This window comes from Podarcis melisellensis (assembly GCF_964234715.1).
Source record: "Podarcis melisellensis genome assembly, chromosome: 9".
Lineage (NCBI taxonomy): Eukaryota > Metazoa > Chordata > Lepidosauria > Squamata > Lacertidae > Podarcis > Podarcis melisellensis.
In genome coordinates this window covers 54,035,474-54,047,796 of record NC_138541.1, presented here as the reverse complement: position 1 = coordinate 54,047,796, position 12,323 = coordinate 54,035,474, and the positions used below count along the sequence as shown (strand labels likewise).

Below are 12,323 nucleotides of genomic sequence, written 5' to 3'. Positions count from 1 at the left end.
AAAGCGCAGCTTTTGATAGGCTGTGGGACAGTTGAAACACTCACGTCCGGTTTTCGATCGTTCGGGAGCCAGAACATTCGACTCCCAAGACGTTTGGGAGCTGAGGTACGACTGTACTTCACTCTTTAGTCCTAGTGCTCTTCTTAGCTAACACCTGCTCTTACAAAACAAAACAAAAATTGCAAAGGAAATAATAATGCCGCCAAAAGTGGAGTGCTCTCCCTGAAATCCTCTGGCTATTCAATCCCTGGAAGTGGTGGAAGTGCTGCTCTGTGGGCAGATTGTGTGTGGCAGTGGAACAAGATGCCCAGCACCAGACACCTGGAATACTTAAGGATTCAGTGGCTGGAAGTCTCTGCTGGCCAAATTTGAGTTTGCTGCAAATTGGACAGGATAGTAAAGGTAAAGGACCCCTAGATGGTTAAGTCCAAGCAAAGGCGATTATGGGGTTGCGGCGCTCATCTTGCTTTTCAGGCCGAGGGAGCCGGTGTTTGTCCACAGAAAGCTTCCCGGGTCATGTGGACAGCATAACTAAACCACTTCTGGTGCAACGGAACACTGTGACGGAAACCAGAGCGCATGGAAACGCCATTTACCTTCCCGCTGCAGGGGTACCTATTTATCTACTTGCACTGGCGTGCTTCAAACTGCTAGGTTGGCAGGAGCTGGGACAGAGCAATGGGAGCTCACCCCGTCATGGGGATTTGAACCGCCAACCTTCTGATTAGCAAGCCCAAGAGGCTCAGTGGTTTAGACCACAGTGCCACCTGCGTCCAAAGGACAGGATAGTACATCTACACAAACTCCTAACCCCTATTACCAACTCCAGTGGGAGGGAGCAGGGTAAATAATAATCACTCTTCCTGCCAACCTGTTTCTGCATTCCCACCCCCTACCCCCTCTAAGATTGGGGTGGATTGGATGGTGCAAATTTACTTCCAGCAATCTGGGGATGGAGCTTGCAGCCAGAGGATTCCCAGTCACAGGACGGTAGACATGGTTTTCCATTATATGTTATTAACAGCAGCTATTAAATAGAACACCTGTCCAAAGAGAGAGAGAGAGCACCACTCCTTTACATTACCTTTGCAAACTTTGGAATGTACAGACTGAGCTCGAAAATATATTTTGTTAATTGATTGTTAGGCTTCAAAATCTGCTAGGGTAACAAGAGATGTATATTTAATATTTTGCTTACAGGCATCAACATCTGTATATAAATGGCTTCTTCTCTAGCAAGAACATTTCCTATCTATTTGCTTAGGACTCAAATTATGAACATCAAAAACACAGATTGCTTGGAGCTTTCGAACTATTCTTCTTGTTGTTGCAATGTAATAACAGCTGCCACAATCCATGTAGCATTTATAGCGTGGTTGACCAACTGCAGTTCTTGTAATTATGGTCAAGCACCAAGATTTAAAGAAAATTAATCCTGAGGAACACAAACACTGCAATCAGTTAACACTATCACCATTGTTTTCCATTCTTAAATATATAGAGACAGAAGAACCACTACATACAGTTTATAGGAGACAAACAACATTTCTCCTTACCATGGACCATGGGCGTAGCCAAGGGGGGGGCAGGGGGGCAGCTCCCACCCCAAATCAATAAAAATCAATACAAACTTGAGGTTTTAACCCCCCCTAACAAAAACCCTGGCTACGCCCATGTGCTGGACCATTTCCAGAGATACAGTGATGGCATCTTTATTATCTAGATTCATAGGGAGGAGGCTCATAAGGAACTCCACTAAAACTTTCATTTCACCATCAGTCTCAATTTCCAGATATTATTCTGTCACTACATAATGCATATATAAGCACTACCTTATACTGAACGCTGCTACACATACATACATACATAAATACTAATCACTTCCTCCCAGAACACACTATGAAATCCTTTGTTTTCAGCCAAACCCTATGATATAACAGCATCTGTTCCAACTCGTTAGAGATTCTGTTTCAGGATTTACACATTTTACTCCCAGCTAGAATCATTCCGGGACACAGGTGGCGCTGTGGGTTAAAGCCTCAGCGCCTAGGGCTTGCCGATCAAAAGGTCGGCGGTTCGAATCCCTGTGGCGGGGTGCGCTCCCGCTGCTCGGTCCCAGCGCCTGCCAACCTAGCAGTTCGAAAGCACCTCCGGGTGCAAGTAGATAAATAGGGACCGCTTACCAGCGGGAAGGTAAACGGCGTTTCCGTGTGTGGCTCTGGCTCGCCAGAGCAGCGATGTCACGCTGGCCACGTGACCCGGAAGTGTCTCCGGACAGCGCTGGCCCCTGGCCTCTTAAGTGAGATGGGCGCACAACCCCAGAGTCTGTCAAGACTGGCCCGTACGGGCAGGGGTACCTTTACCTTTACCTAGAATCATTCCAGCACATTATCAGTGATCTACAGTCCATCCTGCATGATAAAATCTTTTCCTAATTGGCCTTGGGTGGTTGATTTGAAGGCCCGGTCAAGCAGCCAGGTTTAATCAAACTTTTGCTCTGAGCCAACCAGAAAATAGGGATGGGTCATGAATTGGTTGTATGCTGACAAGGAAGACTTCCACATCCACCTAGATCAGCCTTTCTCAACCTTGGGTCCCCAGATGTTGTTGAACCACAACTCCCATCATCCCTAGCCAGCAAGGCCAGAGCTCAGGGATGATGGGAGTTGTAGTCCAACAGTATCTGGGGACCCAAGATTGAGAAACACTGACATAGATGCTTACAAAGGCATTTTACGTATGTATCACACTGTTTATGTAGCAGTTACGGCATGTGAACAAACTATAATGTAAGAGTATATGAGGTCATTAATTCATTTGTGCAAAATTCATTGCATATGCAGAATGGGAGAGAGAAAGTGGGAGACATGAGAGAGAGAACAATCTGACAGAACGGGCTTCAATAAACACAACTGGTGCTAAGGCGCTGAGGCAAAACCCTCTAAACAACAGACTACAGACTGGTCTGCTTATTCCCTCGAAGCCTCACCTCTGACGGACCAAAAAAGGTTCAAGAGTTGCTCCTGCCTGAAGACCAGAGATTAACCATCACCCTTTGCTGGAAGAATCAAGTTAGACTGCACTAATCCACCACTGATGGACAATTATATGCTATTGTGGTGGGCAACCTTGGGAACATTTTCTTTGAATTGTATGGTAGCCTTGTAGGCATTTGTTGTAAGCCTGAAAATTGAGTTTCACTTTTTTCTGTTTTGTTGTCTAGATTTCTAAGTACACACCATTGCCCTGACACGTCTCAGTGTTTACAGGCCTGCCCTTGCTTACAAACAGCCCCCTTACTTATGACTCACCAGCAATAACAGGCCTCCTAACAGACACATAAGCACAGGGATCAGACCTGCAAGAAAGCCCGTCCCGTATTCACCATGGCGACACGATCACAGGTCAAAGCAACACCAGCCACAACAGTGGAGGCTCAATCACCAGGCTGTCTTCCAATATGACATCTGATATCATCTGCCAAAAATGCCCTTCTGTATTCTACACAGGGCAAGCAGGTTTCATCTCTACAGAAAGTAATAAATTGACACTGATCTAGGAGCAGATGAATCAGCCTGTTTCTGGCCCATATGATTCTTTAGGGAGTTTATTTGTAAGTTTGTTCTGTCTAATTTCTTCTCTAAATATGCAGATTTTTTAAAATTTAAAAAGATGGATATAAAATTATCTTAAAATAGCTATTTTTGAATGCATTCATTCATAAAACATTCACATGCATTTTCTCTCTCACACCCACCCACCAAAAACTGCATCATAAAATTTGAAAATTGGTGAAATGAAATCTGGATGAAACTGTTCCAATCTGCACATTATTCTGGAATGTGTTGATCAGGTCAGTTTGCATCATTTTTGGGGGGGGGGGGAGTTATTCTAGCAAACCTGTAGAAATCTGACATTAGGAAAGGCAATATTCAGAAATGCCACTGAATATTTACGGACCTGCAAGTGCCTGTTCTTGAACAAAGGAACTTCAAGGGAAACTCTACTGAATCAAGAAATTCAATTCTTTCACCTGAATCAAGCTAATGGTGTGTGTGTGTGTGTGTGTGTGTGTGTGTGTGTGTGTTTAAATTTCACTATATGTGTTAAATTAATTTACCAATGGCAGATTGCCTGTGTTGTCATCAACAACAGTAAATAGTCATTGCAATGATCTTACATTTAAACTAGAGTGTAATTGTCAGTCAGCATTTTTTTTTGCATATCATTTCCCTCTGATCTTGCTGCTTAGAATTTTTCCACCTCTGCAATCATTATATTTATATCTCCCACAATAGTGTCTTGTCTGTTTCTCTGTTCCCACCCCGTGTGTGTGTGTGTGTACACACACCGCGAAAAAGGCTCATTCTCGTGTTGCTACCCTCCAAACCCCTCACAGAAGAGGCACATGAAGAAGGGCCTCAGGTGATTATTGCAGCGTCTGAGACAATTCATATGGGAAGACTTTTAGACTTTACAGTCAAAACCAGCAATTTCAATTGGGTCCAGAACTAATCAGCAAAATGGTGCCACCCACCCCTGACTTAGGACAGCTGCTCCAGAATGGATGATGGCATCAAAAGCCGCCAATAGGTTGAGGAGAATTAACAAGGATACATCTCCCTGTCTCTCAACAGAGGTCATCATACAGGCCAAAACAGTTTCTATGCCAAAACTGAGCCAAAAACCCTGATTGAAATGGATCTAGAAAAATCAGTTTCCCCCAAGAGTACCTGGATCTGGTCGAAGACCACCCACTCAAAAACCTTCCCCAAGAAAGACACTGGCAACTGGCCAGTAATTACATAGATTTTCTGAATCCAGGGAGGGTTTATTGAGGAGGGTTTTTTACTAATGCCTCCTTCAAGCAAGCAGGGACCTCACCCTCTCAGGAGAAGACATTAATCTCCACCCTGGCCCAGTCAGCTGTCCCCTCCCTGCTCGTTTATCAGCCAAGAGGGGCTAGGGTCCAGAGTGCAAGTGGTCACCCTGACTGATTCAAGCACCTTGTCCATGTTGTTTAGTTGTTTAGTCGTGTCCGACTCTTTGTGACCCCATGGACCAGAGCACGCCAGGCACCTCTGTCCTCCACTGCCTCCCCCAGTTTGGTCAAACTCATGTTCGTAGCTTAGAGAACACTGTCCAACCATCTCGTTCTTTGTCGTCCCCTTCTCCTTGTGCCCTCCATCTTTCCCAAAATCACGGTCTTTTCCAGGGAGTCTTCTCTTCTCATGAGGTGGCCAAAGTACCTGAGCCTCAGCTTCACAATCTGTCCTTCCATTGAGCACTCAGGGCTGATTTCCTTCAGAATGGAGAGGTTTGATCTTCTTGCAGTCTATGGGACTCTCAAGAGTCTCCTCCAGCACCATAATTCAAAAGCATCAATTCTTCGGCGATCAGCCTTCTTTATGGTCCAGCTCTCACTTCCATACATCACTACTGGGAAAACCATAACTTTAACTATACCATACATACTATAACCATAGCTTTAACTGTCCATGTACTTGAGTCTTGTTAGCTGAAACTTATCCAACATAGTATTGGTTGGCCTCTGTCTTGGGAGACAATGGACGACTGTGCCTTTGGGGGTGAAGTCAAACTGTTGGAAGGTTACAACGCCTGATCTACATAACAGGACTAAACAGTGTTCTGGACCCATATATATTTAGAGAGAGAGAGTGCACACACACACACACACACACACACACACACACACACACAACTTAGAATAAGACTTCATGCATCTGACCTAGTGGATTCCAGTCCAGGAAACTTTATGACATGTGCAAATCTTTAAGGTACCCACAGAACTCTGTTTTTGAAAAGGGCTGACAAACCAGAGAGAAATTTTGAAAGGAACTGGAGAATTCCAAGCAGATATCAAATACCTGGATTATCAAAGACAACTGGAGTGTTTATAAAAGAATACGTGGAATATTAAGATTTTCCGTTTTAGCACAATGTCAACAAAATCACTGTACAAAAACAGCATGTATACCTTTTTAGATTCTTGGACTCCAGGGCAAATGCCATCTAGGCAGGAAACATGGAAGAGCCTGCTATTTAAAGAGGGGAAAACCTCAAGAATGCCCTTAGACATGTTTTGAGACAAAAAAGTACAAACCCAGAGACTGAGGCAGCCATTAAAGTTCACAGTGTTGGTCTAACAAACAAATGTCTCAAACTACTCTTTTTAATGTAATAGGCAAAAGCGATATCCATGCATTGCTTACTTATTTGTTCTAAAGATTCGATACCGCTATCTATGAGGCTACTTGTACAATAAGAGTCAGTGGGCATATACAACGAAAGAACTCGAAGCACAACTGACAGAAGAAACACTACGCCCTCAAGCACCTGGGAAAAAATTATGAACAGCTACATATAATTAACTTAAGGGAAACGTTAGGGGTCCATAAGTTCAAAATTTCCATTTTTATTTCCCCCCAAAGTGCTGACTGAGGGACTATTCAAACAACTAGGATTCAGAAACTATCCCCTCAGGGTTGTCAGCCTGAGTCAGCCCTGCCTACGCTGGGAACTCTTCCACAGTAGTTGCTGTGGATTATCATCACCACCCATTGTCTGGAATTGCTCCTCAACCCTGCCCTGTTTTGGAATGCAGACTGGCCTGACATCTCTTGAATTCCCCTGCTCAGATTGGCTCTTGCCTACTCATCAGCCCTGTAAAAATAAGCAGGAAGAGGCTATTGCATGGGTAGGCAAACTAAGGCCCGGGGGCCGGATCTGGTCCAACTGCCTTCTAAATCTGGCTCACGGATGGTCAGTGTGTTTTTACATGAGTAGAATGTGTCCCTTTATTTAAAATGCATCTCTGGGTTATTCGTGGGGCATAGGAATATGTTCATATATTTTTTTCAAAATATAGTCCGGCCCACCGCATGGTCTGAGAGACGATGGACCGGTCCACGGCTGAAAAAGGTTGCTGACCCCTGGGCTATTGGGAGGCTGGTCAACAGCTTGCACTGAGAACTCCTTGGCTGTTCCTCTTCTTGTGACTGCATCCTTAAACTGGCCTGCTTTGAGCCTGTCTGTTGAATGTTGCTCTGTAACCAAACTGTCAGCAGGCAAGTTAATTTGCTGCACCATTACCAACACGGCACGAAAGTGCAATCCCATACAGGTCTACTCAGCAGCAAGCCCCACCGAGGTCAATGGGACTTGCCTCCAGTTAAGCCATTACAGAAATATGAAAATTAGCATGTCTACGTCATCAAGGAACACCACACTTCCTTCAGAGTAAGAGGATATGTGTACTTCTCAGGCGGAGAAGCGGGGGCGGGGAGAGAGAGAGAGAGAGAGATGGGAATTATATTAATACCCCTGGGTTATAAAGATCAAACTAGACCGAGAAAAGATGTTAACAGTATGACACTCTTCAAAATTACCTTCTGAAAAGACTAATCAGAAATTTCAGTACTGCTTTGGTCACACTTCTTAACTATTTCCCATTGAATACCTTGCATATCAAAAAAATGATATGCCACTCTTCAGTAAAAACTCTTAGGGCAGCTTATAGCAAAATAATTAAACACCATAATGCATAGTACATTGCAAAAATAAAACCATAGAAGCAGCAATTAAGACAAACTTGGGAAAAATCAACAGAATGAATAAAAACATTCAGTAGTACCTCAGGTTAAGAACTTAATTTGTTCCAGAGGTCTGTTCTTAACATGAAACTGTTCTTAACCTGAGGTACCACTTTAGCTAATAGGGCCTCCCACCGCCACTGCACCGCCGTCGTGTGATTTCTGTTCTCATCCTGAAGCAAAGTTCTTAACCCGAGGTACTATTTCTGGGTTAGTGGAGTCTGTAACCTTAAGCGTCTGTAATCTGAAGCATCTGTAACCCAAGGTACCACTGTACTAAAAGCTAACTGTGTTGGCCTGGTTTGCACAGCAAGGCTACACTAAACTGTGGCTTACTGAGAACATGCAAACATGTTCTTGGAGAGATACTTGCAGGCATTTTCTCCCACCCCGTCTTTTTCATTCTAATAACACACTGAGCTAAGCCAAGGTTCGGCTTAGTGTGTCATCCAAACTTGGGCTTCCTTGCTGGCTACAGCTTGTGGTCAATGATGAGAGCGCTTAACCATGAGCCCAGATTCAGATGACATACTAAACCAAACTTTGACTTAGTTCAGCACGGTGCAAGAGTAAAAAAGACCAGAGAAGAGCAATGCTCCTTTTCAAGTAATTTCTCCCTCAGCCTCCGTTTCTCTTCCCAAATGAGAGAATAAGAGAGAGCTTTCATAAGGCGCAATAACTAAAGAAATAAAAATCAATTACACGGGAAACACTAGAAATCACCCTTCTTTCATAAACTAATGCCCATACTGCTGTAGCCTTTGCTGTCTCCACTGAGGTGACCTTATAGAGCTGTAATGACACGTTTGAATAATAGCCCTATTTTGTAAATCAGCAGAATCAGGGACATCAGACCTGCATTGAGAAACCTGAACTCTCGGGCTGTCTTTTCTTCCCTTTTAAAATGCCAAGTTGAATGTACACAATCAAGACTGCTCTGACTGCTGGGTAAAGAAAAGGGAGCGGAAAGTTTAGAGCAAATAGCCAGTTCTCACAGTGAAGGGAAATCAACGGTGTGATTCCCTGAAGGATCTGCTTTAGGAAGTCAGGGGAGAGCAGTGGTGTAGCCAAGCAAAGTGTGAGGTAGCCAAGTGAACAGTGAGCTAGCTCTTCACCATCACGGATGGAGAAAATGCAATCGAACTGTGAAGAACTCTCCTCCTCCAGCCACCAAAAAATTTCTTACATCTTGGTGAATCAACATCTAAACAGAACAAGAGATTCTCACAGCTGTCCATGGAGGCGCAGGTCAATTCTGTGTCCAGGGTGGCTGTCTACCAGCTCCTTCTGGTACGCAGGCTGAGACCCTACCTGCCCGCAGACTGTCTCACCAGAGTGGTGCATGCTCTAGTTATCTCCCGCTTGGACTACTGCAATGCGCTCTATGTGGGGCTACCTTTGAAGGTGACCTGGAAACTACAACTAATCCAGAATGCGGCAGCTAGACTGGTGACTGGGGGCAGCTGCCGAGACCATATAACAATGGTCCAGGAAAGACCTACATTTGCTCCCAGTACATTTTCAAGCACAATTCAAAGTGTTGGTGCTGACCTTTAAAGCCCTAAACAATCTCGGCCCAGTATACCTGAAGGAGCGTCTCCATCCACATCATTCAGCCTTGACGCTGAGGTCCAGCGCCGAGGGCCTTCTGGCAGTTCCCTCGCTGCAAGAAGTGAGGTTACAGAGAACCAGGCAGAGGGCCTTCTCAGTAATGGCGTCCACTCTGACCTCCTATCAGATGTCAAGGAAATAATAAACTACCTGACTTTTAGAAAACGTCTGAAGGCAGCCCTGTTTAGGGAAGTTTATTTATGTTTGATGTTTTATCGTGTTTTTAATATTCTGCTGGGAGCCGCTCAGAGTGGCTGGGGAGACCCGGTCAGATGGACCGGGTATAAGTAATAAATATGTTGTTGTTGTTCGAGGTATGTTCAGCCTGCAACCTTAAGCCAACTTACTTGGGAGAAAGTCTCACTGAACTCAGTGAGAATGACTTCCATGTATTCAAGTATAAGATTTGCACTGTGAAGTGTACAGTGATTCAGATAAATCCCTAACCTCACATGCACTGACTGTATCTAACCTGGCAGTGACTAACTAGGAAAAATATATTGGGGTTATGGTGGATCCTGCAGTGAAAAGGCCAATCTGATGTATGGGTGTGGTGTTTGCGAAAAACACAAATTTTATGCTAAAGATTAACATAAAGGGATTGAAAACTACAAGTAGTGTAATGCACAAGATAGCCAGTAATTTAATGCAGATCCATCAATATATGTCAGCCTGCATTTGGAATAATGGGTACATTTCTAGCCATTCCATATCGGGAAAGGGTATATTGTAGAGCTAGATGATGCAACACCAATAGGAGGGACCTTATGGGCAAAATAAATGGCAGCCATCACCTGGCAACCCAGGAGTGCCAACCCCCTGCTCACCTCAATTCCTCTAAAACAATACTACATAATTGAGTAACATTGCTCAGAGGCTTGGTGGTGCAGCGGTGGCTCATCACAGTAATACTGGAGGGGAGGTTTGGCAAGATGGGTGTCTACCATTATGGCTCAACACCAGCAATACCAGTTCTTCCTAAGCAAATGCTGGAGGAGGCCAACATTGCCACAGGTGGAAGTATGATGGCAGATTAAATGGACCTTGAGTCTGCTCTTGCATTCCCTGAGCTACAAGTATTCATTTCTTAATTATTTTCTGCGGTCTGTTTATTTCCCCCCCACCCACCAAATAGCTGAGTAACACCTAGTGAAATATACTGATCTTTTCGCTTTTTTTGCAGCAATGTGAATGCTATTCTTACAGCGCAACAATGCTTTTTATTAGGACAAGCAAAAATGTCACATTTAAGTGAACATTTTTGATAGCTCTAATAAACTTTCCTGTGACATTTAGGTGTGTGTGTGTGTTTTTTTTTAAAAGATTTGCACTCTACTTAGCTTGTCTACTGTGTTCCTGAATATTTATTGCAAATTGGATTTATTGTATAAAGATTCTGCTTCTGTTCTCGTATCAACCCCCTAAAACACACAGACATTACTGATATCATCACACAGCTACTTCTTTTGAGAAGGGAGACAAATGAAAAATGGGCTTTAGAGTACTCCTTGTACTCTGGGCATGCTTCCCTTCTCTCTACTACTAACCTCTTCCCCTCCCCCAGCATCTCAATTTCAGCCGCACTATTGTTAACCATATTAAAATTTCAACATGTACGGTTGTGGCTTCTAGTTTTCCTTTAACCCTCTTGGGCAGATGAGCGCAAAAAATGGAATATTTCTTAAATCCCGAAGACCGCTTGCACAGTTCTTAAGAAAACCATGAATTTGCAAAGGATTCCGACCTTGATCACCTGCTTCTTTGAAACAGCAGCATTTGTGCAATTCAGACTTTCCAGTTGTCTGGAGAAAAGAAGTAGTGAGAGTAAGGGCAACCCTAAAACCAGTTTACCAGGGAGTAAATTTACTCACTAAGCTCAGTGGGATGTGCTCCTGGTGTAAACATGTTTAAGATTGTCCCCTTATGGTCTGTCAGGGTTTTTTCTGCAAAAAAATTATTATTATTATGAATGAAAAGCCTTGACGTAAAACAGACGTCTCATTCCGGATAGTGTAACCTTTGGGGCACTTGATCTAGTTATTGGGTGGGTGGTGGGTTCGCAGGAAACGATACCTTCCGTCTTTCAACCATAATAACTAGCAGATTTCACAGCTCATTAAAATATGGTGACGGGAGTTCCATGATAAATGGCCTTAGAGAAGGTTAGACAAAGCATTGCAGCTCTGGAGCTTTGTTTGAGATGTAGCAAGCAAACAAAAAGTCATCCCTTTCTGTCTTGCCTCCGGGAAAATTAATGCAAGAATCAAAGAAAACACTAACCCAAGGGATTTAAAAAATAAAAATGGGAAGAAATTCAAAAGTCAGAGCACACTGAAATCTATAGCGTATGAAAGTACTGCCAAAGCAAGCCTTGCCAACATGCATAGCTCTGCTTTTATTTAATCCTTTTAGGAGAGCTGCCAATGTGTACGTTCATCACAGATGCCTTTCATTGATGCTCAAGAAATACCCCCTTTTCAGAAAGCAGACACATCCTCTAGGTTGACTGGCAGCCTGCACAGCCAGCCTTCCACGCAAACACAGACCCAAGGAAATAGCAGCCTGCCTGCAGTCTAACAATAGACAGGCGCGGAGTCCCCCCGCAAAAAACCAAGAATGGATTTCGGGGGTTAACGCAACAAGAGGTGCGAACGCCTGAAAGCGACAAGGTCAGGGAAACGCAAACCAGACGGTAGGATTCAAACCCACGCCTCGGCGGCTTCTGAACAATGCTTTTATGCGTAAATACGCGCCAGAGAAGAGAAAGAAGGCAAAAGAGGGGAGGGATGCGAATGCCCTACCTGGATTTGGCGACGAGAAATTGGGTCGGGCTTTCCCATCTGCGGTCTAGCCAGCCAGCAGCAGCAGCCGCCCAGCCTCGTCCCTTAAGCCGCCTCCATTGCTGCCCGCGCTGCTGCCACACCATGGCAAGGCGAGCCAATGCGATCACATGCTCGCTCTCTCCCTGCAACCCGGCAGCCTCAAGTTGAGCAGGGAGGGAACAGGCTCCGCGGAGGTCGAGGCGCGATCGCTCGCTCGCTTTCTCCCCCTTTCTAAACCAGGCTTCTCTCTCTCCGGCCCCACCCTTAAGCCTCGCCT

General features: G+C 44.5%; 1 protein-coding gene across 2 annotated transcripts in view; it reads right to left on the bottom strand.

Annotated features, from left to right (window-relative positions):
- The window catches only part of CRACD (capping protein inhibiting regulator of actin dynamics), a 109,521-nt gene extending 97,198 nt beyond the window's left edge, over nt 1–12,323 (bottom strand). Inside the window, exon 1 of one of the 2 annotated variants that reach the window (XM_081924328.1) lies at nt 12,026–12,323. The gene's annotated coding sequence lies outside the window, so the exon portion shown is untranslated. Of the gene's footprint in view, nt 1–11,095; nt 11,158–12,025 lie in introns of those variants that run through there. The other variant, XM_081924329.1, reaches the window with a different exon arrangement.